The sequence below is a fragment of the Somniosus microcephalus genome, chromosome 12 (assembly GCF_052327205.1).
Source record: "Somniosus microcephalus isolate GS21.2 chromosome 12, FLI_Smic_1.0, whole genome shotgun sequence".
Taxonomy (NCBI): Eukaryota; Metazoa; Chordata; class Chondrichthyes; order Squaliformes; family Somniosidae; genus Somniosus; species Somniosus microcephalus.
Window position 1 is genome coordinate 114,827,568 of NC_140998.1, and position 19,664 is coordinate 114,847,231.

The window sequence follows — 19,664 nt, forward strand, 5'->3', positions numbered from 1 at the left end:
ACTCTGATCCCTGTGACCTGCCCGAGTGTGAGTTCACACTCTGATCCCTCTGAACGGCCCGAGTGTGAGTTCACACACTGATCCATGTGACCAGCCCGAGTGTGAGCTCACACACTGATCCCTGTGACTGGCCCGAGTGTGAGTTCAGACTCTGATCCCTGTGACCAGTCAGAGTGTGGGCACACACTCTGATACCTGTGACCAGCCCGAGTGTGAATTCACATACTGATCCCTGTGGATGGCCCGATTGTGAGTTCACACACTGATACCTGTGACCAGCCCGAGTGTGAGTTCACACACTGATCCATGTGACCAGCCCGAGTATGAGATCACACACTGATCCCTGTGACTGTCCCGAGTGTGAGTTCAGACTCTGATCCCTGTGACTGGCCCGAGTGTGAGCTCACACTCTGATCCCTGTGACCAGCCCGAGTGTGAGCTCACACACTGATCCCTGTGACCAGTCCGAGTGTGAGCTCACACACTGATCACTGTGATCGGCCAAGTGTCAGCTCACACACTGATCCCTGTGACTGGCCCGAGTGTGAGTTCACACTCTGATCCCTGTGACCGGCCCGAGTGTGAGTTCACACACTGATCCATGTGACCAGCCCGAGTATGAGCTCACACACTGATCCCTGTGACCGGCCTGAGTGTGAGTTCACACACTCATCACTGTGACTGGCCCGAGTGTGAGCTCACACTCTGATCCCTGTGACCAGCCCGAGTGTGAGCTCACACACTGATCCCTGTGACCAGTCCGAGTGTGAGCTCACACACTGATCACTGTGATCGGCCAAGTGTGAGTTCACACACTGATCCCTGTGACTGGCCCGAGTGTGAGTTCACACTCTGATCCCTGTGACCGGCCCGAGTGTGAGTTCACACACTGATCACTGTGACCGGATCGAGTGTGAGTTCACACTATGATTCCTGTGACCGGACCGAGTGTGAGCTCACACTCTGATCCCTGTGACCAGCCCGAGTGTGAGTTCACACACTCATCACTGTGACCGGATCGAGTGTGAGTTCACACTCTGATCCCTGTGACCGGACCGAGTGTGAGCTCACACTCTGATCACTGTGACCGGCCCGAGTGTGACTTCACATACTCATCACTGTGACTGGCCCGAGTGTGCGCTCACACACTGATCACTGTGATCGGCCCAACTGTGAGTTCACACACTGATCCATGTGACCAGCCCGAGTGTGAGCTCACACACTGATCCATGTGACCAGCCCGAGTGTGAGCTCACACACTGATCCCTGTGACTGGCCCGAGTGTGAGTTCAGACTCTGATCCCTGTGACCAGTCAGAGTGTGGGCTCACACTCTGATACCTGTGACCAGCCCGAGTGTGAGTTCACACACTGATGACTGTGACCAGCCCGAGTGTGAGTTCACACACTGATCCATGTGACCAGCCCGAGTATGAGCTCACACACTGATCCCTGTGACTGTCCCGAGTGTGAGTTCAGACTCTGATCCCTGTGACCAGCCCGAGTGTGAGTTCACACACTGATCACTGTGAAGGGCCTGAGTGTGAGCTCACACACTGATCAGTGTGACCAGCCTGAGTGTGAGTTCACACAATCATCACTGTGACTGGCCCGAGTGTGAGTTCACACAATGATCACTGTGAACGGCCCGAGTGTGAGCTCACACACTGATCCCTGTGGACGGCCCGATTGTGAGCACACATCCTGATCACTGTGACCGGCCCGAGTGTGAGTTCACACACTGATCCCTGTGAATGGCCCAAGTGTGAGTTCACACACTGATCACTCTGACCAGCCCGAGTGTGAGTTCACACTCTGATCCCTGTGAATGGCCCGAGTGTGAGCTCACACACTGATCACTGTGACCAGCCCGAGTGTGAGTTCACACTCTGATCCCTGTGAATGGCCCGAGTGTGAGCTCACACACTGATCACTGTGATCGGCCTGAGTGTGAGTTCACACACTGATCACTGTGGCTGGCCCGAGTGTGAGCTCACAAACTGATCCCTGTGACCAGCCCGATTGTGAGTTCACACGCTGGTCCCTGTGACCATCCCGAGTGTGAGTTCACACACTGGTCCCTGTGACCGGCCCGAGTGTGAGTTCACACTCTGATCCTTGTCATTGGCCCAAGTGTGAGTTCACACACTGATCCCCAATGACCAGCCCAAGTGTGAGTTCACACACTGATCACTGTGAAGGGCCTGAGTGTGAGCTCACACACTGATCCCTGTGACCGGCCTGAGTGTGAGTTCACACACTCATCACTGTGACTGGCCCGAGTGTGAGCTCACACTCTGATCCCTGTGACCAGCCCGAGTGTGAGCTCACACACTGATCCCTGTGACCAGTCCGAGTGTGAGCTCACACACTGATCACTGTGATCGGCCAAGTGTGAGCTCACACACTGATCCCTGTGACTGGCCCGAGTGTGAGTTCACACTCTGATCCCTGTGACCGGCCCGAGTGTGAGTTCACACACTGATCACTGTGACCGGATCGAGTGTGAGTTCACACTATGATTCCTGTGACCGGACCGAGTGTGAGCTCACACTCTGATCCCTGTGACCAGCCCGAGTGTGAGTTCACACACTCATCACTGTGACCGGATCGAGTGTGAGTTCACACTCTGATCCCTGTGACCGGACCGAGTGTGAGCTCACACTCTGATCACTGTGACCGGCCCGAGTGTGACTTCACATACTCATCACTGTGACTGGCCCGAGTGTGAGTTCACATACTCATCACTGTGACTGGCCCGAGTGTGTGCTCACACTCTGATCACTGTGACCGGCCCGAGTGTGACTTCACACACTCATCACTGTGACTGGCCCGAGTGTGTGCTCACACACTGATCACTGTGACCGGCCCAAGTGTGAGTTCACGCACTGTTCCCTGTGACCGGCCCAAGTGTGAGTTCACATACTGATGACTGTGACCAGCCCGAGTGTGAGTTCACACACTGATCCCTGTGACCAGCCCGAGTGTGAGTTCACACTCTGATCCCTGTGACCAGCCAGAGTGTGAGCACACACATGGATCCCCGTGACCAGCCCGAGTGTGAGTTACCACACTCATCACTGTGACTGGCCCGAGTGTGAGCTCACACACTGATCACTGTGACTGGCCCGAGTGTGAGTTCACACACTCATCCATGTGAACAGCCTGAGTGTGAGCTCACACTCTGATCCCTGTGACCAGCCCGAGTGTGAATTCACACACTGATCCCTGTGGACGGCCCGATTGTGAGTTCACACACTGATCCATGTGTCCAGACGGAGTATGAGTTCACACACTCAACACTGTGACTGGCCCGAGTGTGAATTCACACACTGATCCCTGTGACCGGCCCGAGTGTGAGTTCACACACTGATCTCTGTGACCGGCCCGAGTGTGAGCTCACACACTGATCACTATGACCAGCCAGACTGTGAGCTCACACACTGATCACTATGACCAGCCCGAGTGTGATATCATACACTGATCCCTGTGACCGGATCGAGTGTGAGTTCACACTCTGATCCCTGTGACCGGACCGAGTGTGAGCTTACACTCTGATCACTGTGACCGGCCCGAGTGTGAATTCACACACTCATCACTATGACTGGCCTGAGAGTGTGCTCACACACTGATCACTGTGACCAGCCCGAGCGAGAGTTCACGCACTGACCCCTGTGACCGGCCCGACTGTGAGTTCACGCATTGTTCCCTGTGACCGGCCCGAATGTGAGTTTTCACACTGATCTCTGTGACTGGCCCGAGAGTGAGTTCACCCACTGATCTCTGTGACCGGCCCGAGTGTGAGCTCACACACTGATCCCTGTGACCGGCCCAAGTGTGAGTTCACACACTGATCCCTGTGACTGGCCCGAGTGTGAGTGCACACTCTGATCACTGTGAACGGCCTGATGTGTGAGTTCACACTCTGATCACTGTGACCAGCCCGAGTGTGAGTTCACACACTGATCCCTGTGGACGGCCCGATTGTGAGCTCACACAATGATCCCTGTGACCGGCCCGAGTGTGAACACACACACTGATCCCTGAGATCGGCCCGAGTGTGAGTTCACACACTGATCCAAGTGACCAGCCCGAGTGTGAGTTCACACACTGATCACTGTGACTGGCCCGAGTGTGAGTTCACACACTGATCCCTGTGACCGGCCCGAGTGTGAGTTCACACACTCATCACTGTGACTGGCCCGAGTGTGAGCTCACATTCTGAACCCTGTGACCAGCCCAAGTGTGAGTTCACACACTGATCCCTGTGGACGGCCCGATTGTGAGCTCACACACTGATCCCTGTGACCGGCCCGAGTGTGAGTTCACACTCTGATCCTTGTCATTGGCCCAAGTGTGAGTTCACACACTGATCCCCAATGACCAGCCCAAGTGTGAGTTCACACACTGATCACTGTGAAGGGCATGAGTGTGAGCTCACACACTGATCACTGTGACCAGCCCGAGTGTGAGTTCACACACTCATTACTGTGACTGGCCCGAGTGTGAGCTCACACTCTGATCCCTGTGACCAGGCCGAGTGTGAGCTCACACACTGATCCCTGTGACCAGTCCGAGTGTGAGCTCACACACTGATCACTGTGATCGGCTTGGTGTGAGCTCACACACTGATCCCTGTGACTGGCCCGAGTGTGAGTTCACACTCTGATCCCTGTGACCGGCCCGAGTGTGAGTTCACAAACTGATCACTGTGACCGGCCTGAGTGTGAGCTCACACACTGATTCCTGTGACCAGATCGAGTCTGAGTTCACACTCTGATTCCTGTGACCAGATCGAGTCTGAGTTCACACTCTGATCCCTGTGACCAGCCCGAGTGTGAGTTCACACATGGATCCCCATGATCGGCCCGAGTGTGAGTTACCACACTCATCACTGTGACTGGCTCGAGTGTGAGCTCACACACTGATCACTGTGACTGGCTCGAGTGTGAGTTCACACACTCATCAATGTGACTGGCCCAAGTGTGAGTTCACACACTGATCCATGTGAACAGCCTGAGTGTGAGCTCACACACTGATCCCTGTGACCGGCCCGAGTGTGAGTTCACACACTCATCACTGTGACTGGCCCGAGTGTGAGCTCACACTCTGATCCCTGTGACCAGCCCGAGTGTGAGTTCACACACTGATCCCTGTGGATGGCCCGATTGTGAGCTCACACACTGATCCCTGTGACTGGCCCGAGTGTGAGTTCACACTCTGATCCTTGTCATTGGCCCAAGTTTGAGTTCACACACTGATCCCCAATGACCAGCCCAAGTGTGAGTTCACACACTGATCACTGTGAAGGGCCTGAGAGTGAGCTCACACACTGATCCCTGTGACCAGATCGAGTGTGAGTTCACACTATGATTCCTGTGACCGGATCGAGTGTGAGCTCACACTCTGACCACTGTGACCGGCGCGAGTGTGAGCTCACACTCTGATCACTGTGACCGGCCCGAGTGTGACTTCACACACTCATCACTGTGACTGGCCCGAGTTTGTGCTCACACACTGATCACTGTGATCGGCCCAACTGTGAGTTCACGCACTGATGACTGTGACCTGCCCGAGTGTGAGTTCACACACTGATCCCTGTGACCAGCCCGAGTGTGAGTTCACACTCTGATCCCTGTGACCAGCCAGACTGTGAGCACACACATGGATCGCCGTGACCGGCCCGAGTGTGAGTTACCACACTCATCACTGTGACTGGACCGAGTGTGAGCTCACACACTGATCACTGTGACTGGCCCGAGTGTGAGTTCACACACTGATCCATGTGAACAGCCTGAGTGTGAGCTCACACTCTGATCCCTGTGACCAGCCCGAGTGTGAATTCACACACTGATCCCTGTGGACGTCCCGATTGTGAGTTCACACACTGATCCATGTGACCAGCCGAGTATGAGTTCACACACTCAACACTGTGACTGGCCCGAGTGTGAATTCACACACTGATCCCTGTGATCGGCCCGAGTGTGAGTTCACACACTGATCTCTGTGACTGGCCCGAGAGTGAGCTCACACACTGATCTCTGTGAGTCCCGAGTGTGAGCTCACACACTGATCCCTGTGACCGGCCCAAGTGTGAGTTCACACTCTGATCCCTGTGACCGGCCCGAGTGTGAGCTCACACTCTGATCACTGTGACTGGCCCAAGTTTGAGTTCACACACTGATCACTGTGACCGGCCCGAGTGTGAGCTCACGAACTGAGCCCTGAGACTGGCCCGAGTGTGAGTTCACATTCTGATCCCTGTGATCGGCCTAAGTGTGAGTTCACACACTGATCACTGTGTCCAGCCAGACTGTGAGCTCACGCACTGATCACTATGACCAGCCTGAGTGTGATATCATACCCTGATCCCTGTGACCGGATCAAGTGTGAGTTTACACTATGATTCCTGTGACCGGCCCGAGTGTGAGCTCACATACTAATCACTGTGACCGGCCTGAGTGTGATCTCACACACTGATCCCTGTGACCGGATCGAGTGTGAGTTCACACTCTGATCCCTGTGACCGGACCGAGAGTGAGCTCACACTCTGATCACTGTGACCGGCCCGAGTGTGAATTCACACACTCATCACTGTGACTGGCCTGAGAGTGTGCTCACACACTGATCACTGTGACCAGCCCGAGTGAGAGTTCACACACTGATCACTGTGACCAGACAGAGTGTGAGCACACACATGGATTCCTGTGACCGGCCCGAGTGTGAGTTCACACACTGATCTCTGTGACTGGCCCGAGAGTGAGTTCACACACTGATCTCTGTGACCGGCCTGAGTGTGAGCTCACACACTGATCCCTGTGACCGGCCCAAGTGTGAGTTCACACACTGATCACTGTGACCGGACTGAGTGTGAGCTCACGAACTGAGCCCTGAGACTGGCCCGAGTGTGAGTTCACATTCTGATCCCTGTGATCGGCCCAAGTGTGAGTTCACACACTGATCACTGTGACCAGCCAGACTGTGAGCTCACACACTGATCACTATGACCAGCCCGAGTGTGATCTCATACACTGATCCCTGTGACCGGATCGAGTGTGAGTTTACACTATGATTCCTGTGACCGGATCGAGTGTGAGTTCACACTCTGATCCCTGTGACCGGCCCGAGTGTGAGCTCACATACTGATCACTGTGATCGGCCCGAGTGTGATCTGACACACTGATCTCTGTGACTGGCCCGAGAGTGAGTTCACATACTGATCTATGTGACCGGCCCAAGTGTGAGTTCACACTCTGCTCCCTGTGACCAGCCAGAGTGTGAGCACACACACTGATCCCTGTGACCGGATCGAGTGTGAGTTCACACTCTGATCCCTGTGACCGGACCTAGTGTGAGCTCACACACTGATCCCTGTGACCGGAGCGAGTGTGAGTTCACACACTGATCTCTGTGACTGGCCCGAGAGTGAGTTCACACACTGATCTCTGTGACCGGCCCGAGTTTGAGCTCGCACACTGATCCCTGTGACCGGCCCAAGTGTGAGTTCACACTCTGATCCCTGTGACCGGCCCGAGTGTGAGTGCACACACTGATCCCTGTGGATGGCCCGATTGTGAGCTCACACACTGATCCCTGAGACCGGCCCGAGTGTGAGTTGACACACTGATCCATGTGACCAGCCCGAGTGTGAGTTCACACACTGATCACTGTGACTGGCCCAAGTGTGAGTTCACACACTAATCACTGTGACCGGCCCGAGTGTGAATTCACACACTTATCACTGTGACTGGCCTGAGAGTGTGCTCACACACTGATCACTGTGACCGGCCCGAGTGAGAGTTCACGCACTGACCCCTGTGACCAGCCCGAATGTGAGTTCACACACTGACCCCTGTGACCAGCCCGAGTGAGAGTTCACGCACTGACCCCTGTGACCAGCCCGAATGTGAGTTCACACACTGATCACTGTGACCGACCCGGGTGTGAGTTCACACACTGATCACTGTGACCAGCCCGAGTGTGAGTTCACACTCTGATCCCTGTGACCAGCCAGAGTGTGAGCACACACACTGATCCCTGTGACCGGATCGAGTGTGAGTTCACACTCTGATCCCTGTGACCGGCCCAAGTGTGAGCTCACCTACTGATCCCTGTGACCGGCCCGAGTGTGAGTACACCCACTGATCACTGTGATCGGCCCAAGTGTGAGCTCACACGCTGATCAATGTGACCGGCTCGAGTGTGAGTTCACACACTGATCACTATGACAGGTCCTAGTGTGAGCTCACACACTGATCCCTGTACCTGGCCCAAGTGGGAGTTCAACACTAATCCTTGTGACTGGCCCAAGTGTCAGTTCAACACTAATCCCTGTGACCGGACCGAGTGTGAGCTCACACACTGATCCCTGTGACCAGCCTGACTGTGAGCTCACACACTGATCACTATGACCAGCCCGATTGTGATCTCACACACTGATCCCTGTGACCGGCCCAAGTGTGAGCTCACACTCTGATCACTGTGACTGGCCCAAGTTTGAGTTCACACACTGATCACTGTGACCGGCCCGAGTGTGAGCTCACGAACTGAGCCCTGAGACTGGCCCGAGTGTGAGTTCACATTCTGATCCCTGTGACCAGCCCAAGTGTGACTTCACACACTCAACACTGTGACTGGCCTGAGTGTGAATTCACACACTGATCCCTGTGACCGGCCCGAGTGTGAGTTCACACACTGATCTCTGTGACTGGCCCAAGAGTGAGTTCACACACTGATCTCTGTGACCGGCCTGAGTGTGAGCTCACACACTGATCCCTGTGACCGGCCCAAGTGTGAGTTCACACACTGATCACTGTGACCGGACCGAGTGTGAGCTCACGAACTGAGCCCTGAGACTGGCCCGAGTGTGAGTTCACATTCTGATCCCTGTGATCGGCCCAAGTGTGAGTTCACACACTGATCACTGTGACCAGCCAGACTGTGAGCTCACATACTGATCACTGTGATCGGCCCGAGTGTGATCTGACACACTGATCTCTGTGACTGGCCCGAGAGTGAGTTCACACACTGATCTATGTGACCGGCCCAAGTGTGAGTTCACACTCTGCTCCCTGTGACCAGCCAGAGTGTGAGCACACACACTGATCCCTGTGACCGGATCGAGTGTGAGTTCACACTCTGATCCCTGTGACCGGACCTAGTGTGAGCTCACACACTGATCCCTGTGACCGGAGCGAGTGTGAGTTCACACTATGATCCCTGTGACCGGACAGAGTGTGAGCTCACATACTGATCCCTGTGACCAGCCCGAGTGTGAGTTCCCACACACATCACTGTGACTGGCCCGAGTGTGAGCTCACACACTGAGCACTGTGACTGCCCTGAGTGTGAGTTCACACACTCTACACTGTGACTGGCCCGAGTGTGAGTTCACACACTGATCCATGTGAACAGCCCAAGTGTGAGCACACACACTGATACCTGTGACCAGCCTGAGTGTGAATTCACAAACTGATCCCTGTGACCAGCCCGAGTGTGAGCTCACACACTGATCACTGTGACCGGCCTGAGTGTGAGCTTACACTCTGAGCACTGTGACTGGCCCAAGTGTGAGTTCACACTCTGAACACTGTGACCGGACCGAGTGTGAGCTCACACACTGATCACTGTGACCAGCCCGAGTGTGAGTTCACACACTCATTACTGTGACTGGCCCGAGTGTGAGCTCACACTCTGATCCCTGTGACCAGCCCGAGTGTGAGCTCACACACTGATCCCTGTGACTAGTCCGAGTGTGAGCTCACACACTGATCACTGTGATCGGCCAAGTGTGAGCTCACACACTGATCCCTGTGACTGGCCCGAGTGTGAGTTCACACTCTGATCCCTGTGACCGGCCCGAGTGTGAGTTCACAAACTGATCACTGTGACCGGCCTGAGTGTGAGCTCACACACTGATCCCTGTGACCGGATCGAGTGTGAGTTCACACTATGATTCCTGTGACCAGATCGAGTCTGAGTTCACACTCTGATCCCTGTGACCAGCCCGAGTGTGAGTTCACACACTCATCACTGTGACCGGAGCGAGTGTGAGTTCACACACTGATCTCTGTGACTGGCCCGAGAGTGAGTTCACACACTGATCTCTGTGACCGGCCCGAGTTTGAGCTCGCACACTGATCCCTGTGACCGGCCCAAGTGTGAGTTCACACTCTGATCCCTGTGACCGGCCCGAGTGTGAGTGCACACACTGATCCCTGTGGATGGCCCGATTGTGAGCTCACACACTGATCCCTGTGACCGGCCTGAGTGTGAGCACACACACTGATCCCTGAGACCGGCCCGAGTGTGAGTTGACACACTGATCCATGTGACCAGCCCGAGTGTGAGTTCACACACTGATCACTGTGACTGGCCCAAGTGTGAGTTCACACACTAATCACTGTGACCGGCCCGAGTGTGAATTCACACACTTATCACTGTGACTGGCCTGAGAGTGTGCTCACACACTGATCACTGTGACCAGCCCGAGTGAGAGTTCACGCACTGACCCCTGTGACCAGCCCGAATGTGAGTTCACACACTGATCACTGTGACCGGCCCGGGTGTGAGTTCACACACTGATCACTGTGACCAGCCCGAGTGTGAGTTCACACTCTGATCCCTGTGACCAGCCAGAGTGTGAGCACACACACTGATCCCTGTGACCGGATCGAGTGTGAGTTCACACTCTGATCCCTGTGACCGGCCCAAGTGTGAGCTCACCTACTGATCCCTGTGACCGGCCCGAGTGTGAGTACACCCACTGATCACTGTGATCGGCCCAAGTGTGAGCTCACACGCTGATCAATGTGACCGGCTCGAGTGTGAGTTCACACACTGATCACTATGACAGGTCCTAGTGTGAGCTCACACACTGATCCCTGTACCTGGCCCAAGTGGGAGTTCAACACTAATCCTTGTGACTGGCCCAAGTGTCAGTTCAACACTAATCCCTGTGACCGGACCGAGTGTGAGCTCACACACTGATCCCTGTGACCAGCCTGACTGTGAGCTCACACACTGATCACTATGACCAGCCCGATTGTGATCTCACACACTGATCCCTGTGACCGGCCCAAGTGTGAGCTCACACTCTGATCACTGTGACTGGCCCAAGTTTGAGTTCACACACTGATCACTGTGACCGGCCCGAGTGTGAGCTCACGAACTGAGCCCTGAGACTGGCCCGAGTGTGAGTTCACATTCTGATCCCTGTGACCAGCCCAAGTGTGAGTTCACACACTCAACACTGTGACTGGCCTGAGTGTGAATTCACACACTGATCCCTGTGACCGGCCCGAGTGTGAGTTCACACACTGATCTCTGTGACTGGCCCGAGAGTGAGTTCACACACTGATCTCTGTGACCGGCCTGAGTGTGAGCTCACACACTGATCCCTGTGACCGGCCCAAGTGTGAGTTCACACACTGATCACTGTGACCGGACCGAGTGTGAGCTCACGAACTGAGCCCTGAGACTGGCCCGAGTGTGAGTTCACATTCTGATCCCTGTGATCGGCCCAAGTGTGAGTTCACACACTGATCACTGTGACCAGCCAGACTGTGAGCTCACACACTGATCACTATGACCATCCCGAGTGTGATCTCATACACTGATCCCTGTGACCGGATCGAGTGTGAGTTTACACTATGATTCCTGTGACCGGATCGAGTGTGAGTTCACACTCTGATCCCTGTGACCGGCCCGAGTGTGAGCTCACATACTGATCACTGTGATCGGCCCGAGTGTGATCTGACACACTGTTCTCTGTGACTGGCCCGAGAGTGAGTTCACACACTGATCTATGTGACCGGCCCAAGTGTGAGTTCACACTCTGCTCCCTGTGACCAGCCAGAGTGTGAGCACACACACTGATCCCTGTGACCGGATCGAGTGTGAGTTCACACTCTGATCCCTGTGACCGGACCTAGTGTGAGCTCACACACTGATCCCTGTGACCGGAGCGAGTGTGAGTTCACACTATGATCCCTGTGACCGGACAGAGTGTGAGCTCACATACTGATCCCTGTGACCAGCCCGAGTGTGAGTTCCCACACACATCACTGTGACTGGCCCGAGTGTGAGCTCACACACTGAGCACTGTGACTGCCCTGAGTGTGAGTTCACACACTCTACACTGTGACTGGCCCGAGTGTGAGTTCACACACTGATCCATGTGAACAGCCCAAGTGTGAGCACACACACTGATACCTGTGACCAGCCCGAGTGTGAATTCACAAACTGATCCCTGTGACCAGCCCGAGTGTGAGCTCACACACTGATCACTGTGACCGGCCTGAGTGTGAGCTTACACTCTGAGCACTGTGACTGGCCCAAGTGTGAGTTCACACTCTGAACACTGTGACCGGACCGAGTGTGAGCTCACACACTGATCACTGTGACCAGCCCGAGTGTGAGTTCACACACTCATTACTGTGACTGGCCCGAGTGTGAGCTCACACTCTGATCCCTGTGACCAGCCCGAGTGTGAGCTCACACACTGATCCCTGTGACTAGTCCGAGTGTGAGCTCACACACTGATCACTGTGATCGGCCAAGTGTGAGCTCACACACTGATCCCTGTGACTGGCCCGAGTGTGAGTTCACACTCTGATCCCTGTGACCGGCCCGAGTGTGAGTTCACAAACTGATCACTGTGACCGGCCTGAGTGTGAGCTCACACACTGATCCCTGTGACCGGATCGAGTGTGAGTTCACACTATGATTCCTGTGACCAGATCGAGTCTGAGTTCACACTCTGATCCCTGTGACCAGCCCGAGTGTGAGTTCACACACTCATCACTGTGACCGGATCGAGTGTGAGTTCACACTCTGATCCCTGTGACCGGGCCAAGTGTGAGCTCACACTCTGATCACTGTGACCGGCCCGAGTGTGACTTCACACACTCATCACTGTGACTGGCCCGAGTGTGTGCTCACTCACTGATCACTGTGACCGGCCCAACTGTGAGTTCATGCACTGTTCCCTGTGACCGGCCCAAGTGTGAGTTCACATACTGATGACTGTGACCAGCCCGAGTGTGAGTTCACACTCTGATCCCTGTGACCAGCCAGAGTGTGAGCACACACATGGATCCCCATGATCGGCCTGAGTGTGAGTTACCACACTCATCACTGTGACTGGCTCGAGTGTGAGCTCACACACTGATCACTGTGACTGGCTCGAGTGTGAGTTCACACACTCATCAATGTGACCGGCCCGAGTGTGAGTTCACACACTCATCACTGTGACTGGCCCGAGTGTGAGCTCACACTCTGATCCCTGTGACCAGCCCGAGTGTGAGTTCACACACTGATCCCTGTGGACGGCCCGATTGTGAGCTCACACACTGATCCCTGTGACTGGCCCGAGTGTGAGTTCACACTCTGATCCTTGTCATTGGCCCAAGTTTGAGTTCACACACTGATCCCCAATGACCAGCCCAAGTGTGAGTTCACACACTGATCACTGTGAAGGGCCTGAGAGTGAGCTCACACACTGATCCCTGTGACCAGATCGAGTGTGAGTTCACACTATGATTCCTGTGACCGGATCGAGTGTGAGCTCACACTCTGATCACTGTGACCAGCCCGAGTCTGAGCTCACACTCTGATCACTGTGACCGGCCCGAGTGTGACTTCACACACTCATCACTGTGACTGGCCCGAGTTTGTGCTCACACACTGATCACTGTGATCGGCCCAACTGTGAGCACACACATGGATCGCCGTGACCGGCCCGAGTGTGAGTTACCACACTCATCACTGTGACTGGCCCGAGTGTGAGCTCACACACTGATCACTGTGACTGGCCTGAGTGTGAGTTCACACACTCATCAATGTGACTGGCCTGAGTGTGAGTTCACACACTGATCCATGTGAACAGCCTGAGTGTGAGCTCACACTCTGATCCCTGTGACCAGCCCGAGTGTGAATTCACACACTGATCCCTGTGGACGTCCCGATTGTGAGTTCACACACTGATCCATGTGACCAGCCGAGTATGAGTTCACACACTCAACACTGTGACTGGCCCGAGTGTGAATTCACACACTGATCCCTGTGACCGGCCCGAGTGTGAGTTCACACACTGATCTCTGTGACTGGCCCGAGAGTGAGTTCACACACTGATCTCTGTGACCGGCCCGAGTTTGAGCTCGCACACTGATCCCTGTGACCGGCCCAAGTGTGAGTTCACACTCTGATCCCTGTGACCGGCCCGAGTGTGAGCTCACACTCTGATCACTGTGACTGGCCCAAGTTTGAGTTCACACACTGATCACTGTGACCGGCCCGAGTGTGAGCTCATGAACTGAGCCCTGAGACTGGCCCGAGTGTGAGTTCACATTCTGATCCCTGTAATCGGCCTAAGTGTGAGTTCACACACTGATCACTGTGTCCAGCCAGACTGTGAGCTCACACACTGATCACTATGACCAGCCCGAGTGTGATATCATACACTGATCCCTGTGACCGGATCGAGTGTGAGTTTACACTATGATTCCTGTGACCGGCCCGAGTGTGAGCTCACATACTAATCACTGTGACCGGCCTGAGTGTGATCTCACACACTGATCCCTGTGACCGGATCGAGTGTGAGTTCACACTCTGATCCCTGTGACCGGACCGAGAGTGAGCTCACACTCTGATCACTGTGACCGGCCCGAGTGTGAATTCACACACTCATCACTGTGACTGGCCTGAGAGTGTGCTCACACACTGATCACTGTGACCAGCCCGAGTGAGAGTTCACACTCTGATCACTGTGACCAGACAGAGTGTGAGCACACACATGGATCCCTGTGACCGGCCTGAGTGTGAGTTCACACACTGATCTCTGTGACTGGCCCGAGAGTGAGTTCACACACTGATCTCTGTGACCGGCCCGAGTTTGAGCTCGCACACTGATCCCTGTGACCGGCCCAAGTGTGAGTTCACACTCTGATCCCTGTGACCGGCCCGAGTGTGAGTGCACACACTGATCCCTGTGGATGGCCCGATTGTGAGCTCACACACTGATCCCTGTGACCGGCCCGAGTGTGAGCACACACACTGATCCCTGAGACCGGCCCGAGTGTGAGTTGACACACTGATCCATGTGACCAGCCCGAGTGTGAGTTCACACACTGATCACTGTGACTGGCCCGAGTGTGAGTTCACACACTAATCACTGTGACCGGCCCGAGTGTGAATTCACACACTTATCACTGTGACTGGCCTGAGAGTGTGCTCACACACTGATCACTGTGACCAGCCCGAGTGAGAGTTCACACACTGATCCATGTGACCAGCCCGAATGTGAGTTCACACACTGATCACTGTGACCGGCCCGGGTGTGAGTTCACACACTGATCACTGTGACCAGCCCGAGTGTGAGTTCACACTCTGATCCCTGTGACCAGCCAGAGTGTGAGCACACACACTGATCCCTGTGACCGGATCGAGTGTGAGTTCACACTCTGATCCCTGTGACCGGCCCGAGTGTGAGCTCACCTACTGATCCCTGTGACCGGCCCGAGTGTGAGTACACACACTGATCACTGTGATCGGCCCAAGTGTGAGCTCACACGCTGATCAATGTGACCGGCTCGAGTGTGAGTTCACACACTGATCACTATGACAGGTCCTAGTGTGAGCTCACACACTGATCCCTGTGACCGGCCCAAGTGTGAGTTCACACTCTGATCCCTGTGACCGGACAGAGTGTGAGCTCACATACTGATCCCTGTGACCAGCCCGAGTGTGAGTTCCCACACACATCACTGTGACTGGCCCGAGTGTGAGCTCACACACTGAGCACTGTGACTGCCCTGAGTGTGAGTTCACACACTCTACACTGTGACTGGCACGAGTGTGAGTTCACACACTGATCCATGTGAACAGCCCGAGTGTGAATTCACAAACTGATCCCTGTGACCAGCCCGAGTGTGAGCTCACACACTGATCACTGTGACCGGCCGGAGTGTGAGCGTACACTCTGAGCACTGTGACTGGCCCAAGTGTGAGTTCACACTCTGAACACTGTGACCGGACCGAGTGTGAGCTCACACTCTGATCCCTGTGACCGGCCCAAGTGTGAGTTCACACACTCATCACTGTGACTGGCCCGGGTGTGAGCTCACACACTGATCCCTGTGATCGGCCAAGTGTGAGCTCACACACTGATCCCTGTGACTGGCCCGAGTGTGAGTTCACACTCTGATCCCTGTGACCGGCCCGAGTGTGAGTTCACAAACTGATCACTGTGACCGGCCTGAGTGTGAGCTCACACACTGATCCCTGTGACCGGATCGAGTGTGAGTTCACACTATGATTCCTGTGACCAGATCGAGTCTGAGTTCACACTCTGATCCCTGTGACCAGCCCGAGTGTGAGTTCACACACTCATCACTGTGACCGGAGCGAGTGTGAGTTCACACACTGATCTCTGTGACTGGCCCGAGAGTGAGTTCACACACTGATCTCTGTGACCGGCCCGAGTTTGAGCTCGCACACTGATCCCTGTGACCGGCCCAAGTGTGAGTTCACACTCTGATCCCTGTGACCGGCCCGAGTGTGAGTGCACACACTGATCCCTGTGGATGGCCCGATTGTGAGCTCACACACTGATCCCTGTGACCGGCCCGAGTGTGAGCACACACACTGATCCCTGAGACCGGCCCGAGTGTGAGTTGACACACTGATCCATGTGACCAGCCCGAGTGTGAGTTCACACACTGATCACTGTGACTGGCCCAAGTGTGAGTTCACACACTAATCACTGTGACCGGCCCGAGTGTGAATTCACACACTTATCACTGTGACTGGCCTGAGAGTGTGCTCACACACTGATCACTGTGACCAGCCCGAGTGAGAGTTCACGCACTGACCCCTGTGACCAGCCCGAATGTGAGTTCACACACTGATCACTGTGACCGGCCCGGGTGTGAGTTCACACACTGATCACTGTGACCAGCCCGAGTGTGAGTTCACACTCTGATCCCTGTGACCAGCCAGAGTGTGAGCACACACACTGATCCCTGTGACCGGATCGAGTGTGAGTTCACACTCTGATCCCTGTGACCGGCCCAAGTGTGAGCTCACCTACTGATCCCTGTGACCGGCCCGAGTGTGAGTACACCCACTGATCACTGTGATCGGCCCAAGTGTGAGCTCACACGCTGATCAATGTGACCGGCTCGAGTGTGAGTTCACACACTGATCACTATGACAGGTCCTAGTGTGAGCTCACACACTGATCCCTGTACCTGGCCCAAGTGGGAGTTCAACACTAATCCTTGTGACTGGCCCAAGTGTCAGTTCAACACTAATCCCTGTGACCGGACCGAGTGTGAGCTCACACACTGATCCCTGTGACCAGCCTGACTGTGAGCTCACACACTGATCACTATGACCAGCCCGATTGTGATCTCACACACTGATCCCTGTGACCGGCCCAAGTGTGAGCTCACACTCTGATCACTGTGACTGGCCCAAGTTTGAGTTCACACACTGATCACTGTGACCGGCCCGAGTGTGAGCTCACGAACTGAGCCCTGAGACTGGCCCGAGTGTGAGTTCACATTCTGATCCCTGTGACCAGCCCAAGTGTGAGTTCACACACTCAACACTGTGACTGGCCTGAGTGTGAATTCACACACTGATCCCTGTGACCGGCCCGAGTGTGAGTTCACACACTGATCTCTGTGACTGGCCCGAGAGTGAGTTCACACACTGATCTCTGTGACCGGCCTGAGTGTGAGCTCACACACTGATCCCTGTGACCGGCCCAAGTGTGAGTTCACACACTGATCACTGTGACCGGACCGAGTGTGAGCTCACGAACTGAGCCCTGAGACTGGCCCGAGTGTGAGTTCACATTCTGATCCCTGTGATCGGCCCAAGTGTGAGTTCACACACTGATCACTGTGACCAGCCAGACTGTGAGCTCACACACTGATCACTATGACCATCCCGAGTGTGATCTCATACACTGATCCCTGTGACCGGATCGAGTGTGAGTTTACACTATGATTCCTGTGACCGGATCGAGTGTGAGTTCACACTCTGATCCCTGTGACCGGCCCGAGTGTGAGCTCACATACTGATCACTGTGATCGGCCCGAGTGTGATCTGACACACTGTTCTCTGTGACTGGCCCGAGAGTGAGTTCACACACTGATCTATGTGACCGGCCCAAGTGTGAGTTCACACTCTGCTCCCTGTGACCAGCCAGAGTGTGAGCACACACACTGATCCCTGTGACCGGATCGAGTGTGAGTTCACACTCTGATCCCTGTGACCGGACCTAGTGTGAGCTCACACACTGATCCCTGTGACCGGAGCGAGTGTGAGTTCACACTATGATCCCTGTGACCGGACAGAGTGTGAGCTCACATACTGATCCCTGTGACCAGCCCGAGTGTGAGTTCCCACACACATCACTGTGACTGGCCCGAGTGTGAGCTCACACACTGAGCACTGTGACTGCCCTGAGTGTGAGTTCACACACTCTACACTGTGACTGGCCCGAGTGTGAGTTCACACACTGATCCATGTGAACAGCCCAAGTGTGAGCACACACACTGATACCTGTGACCAGCCCGAGTGTGAATTCACAAACTGATCCCTGTGACCAGCCCGAGTGTGAGCTCACACACTGATCACTGTGACCGGCCTGAGTGTGAGCTTACACTCTGAGCACTGTGACTGGCCCAAGTGTGAGTTCACACTCTGAACACTGTGACCGGACCGAGTGTGAGCTCACACACTGATCACTGTGACCAGCCCGAGTGTGAGTTCACACACTCATTACTGTGACTGGCCCGAGTGTGAGCTCACACTCTGATCCCTATGACCAGCCCGAGTGTGAGCTCACACACTGATCCCTGTGGCTAGTCCGAGTGTGAGCTCACACACTGATCACTGTGATCGGCCAAGTGTGAGCTCACACACTGATCCCTGTGACTGGCCCGAGTGTGAGTTCACACTCTGATCCCTGTGACCGGCCCGAGTGTGAGTTCACAAACTGATCACTGTGACCGGCCTGAGTGTGAGCTCACACACTGATCCCTGTGACCGGATCGAGTGTGAGTTCACACTATGATTCCTGCGACCAGATCGAGTCTGAGTTCACACTCTGATCCCTGTGACCAGCCCGAGTGTGAGTTCACACACTCATCACTGTGACCGGATCGAGTGTGAGTTCACACTCTGATCCCTGTGACCGGGCCAAGTGTGAGCTCACACTCTGATCACTGTGACCGGCCCGAGTGTGACTTCACACACTCATCACTGTGACTGGCCCGAGTGTGTGCTCACTCACTGATCACTGTGACCGGCCCAACTGTGAGTTCATGCACTGTTCCCTGTGACCGGCCCAAGTGTGAGTTCACATACTGATGACTGTGACCAGCCCGAGTGTGAGTTCACACTCTGATCCCTGTGACCAGCCAGAGTGTGAGCACACACATGGATCCCCATGATCGGCCCGAGTGTGAGTTACCACACTCATCACTGTGACTGGCTCGAGTGTGAGCTCACACACTGATCACTGTGACTGGCTCGAGTGTGAGTTCACACACTCATCAATGTGACCGGCCCGAGTGTGAGTTCACACACTCATCACTGTGACTGGCCCGAGTGTGAGCTCACACTCTGATCCCTGTGACCAGCCCGAGTGTG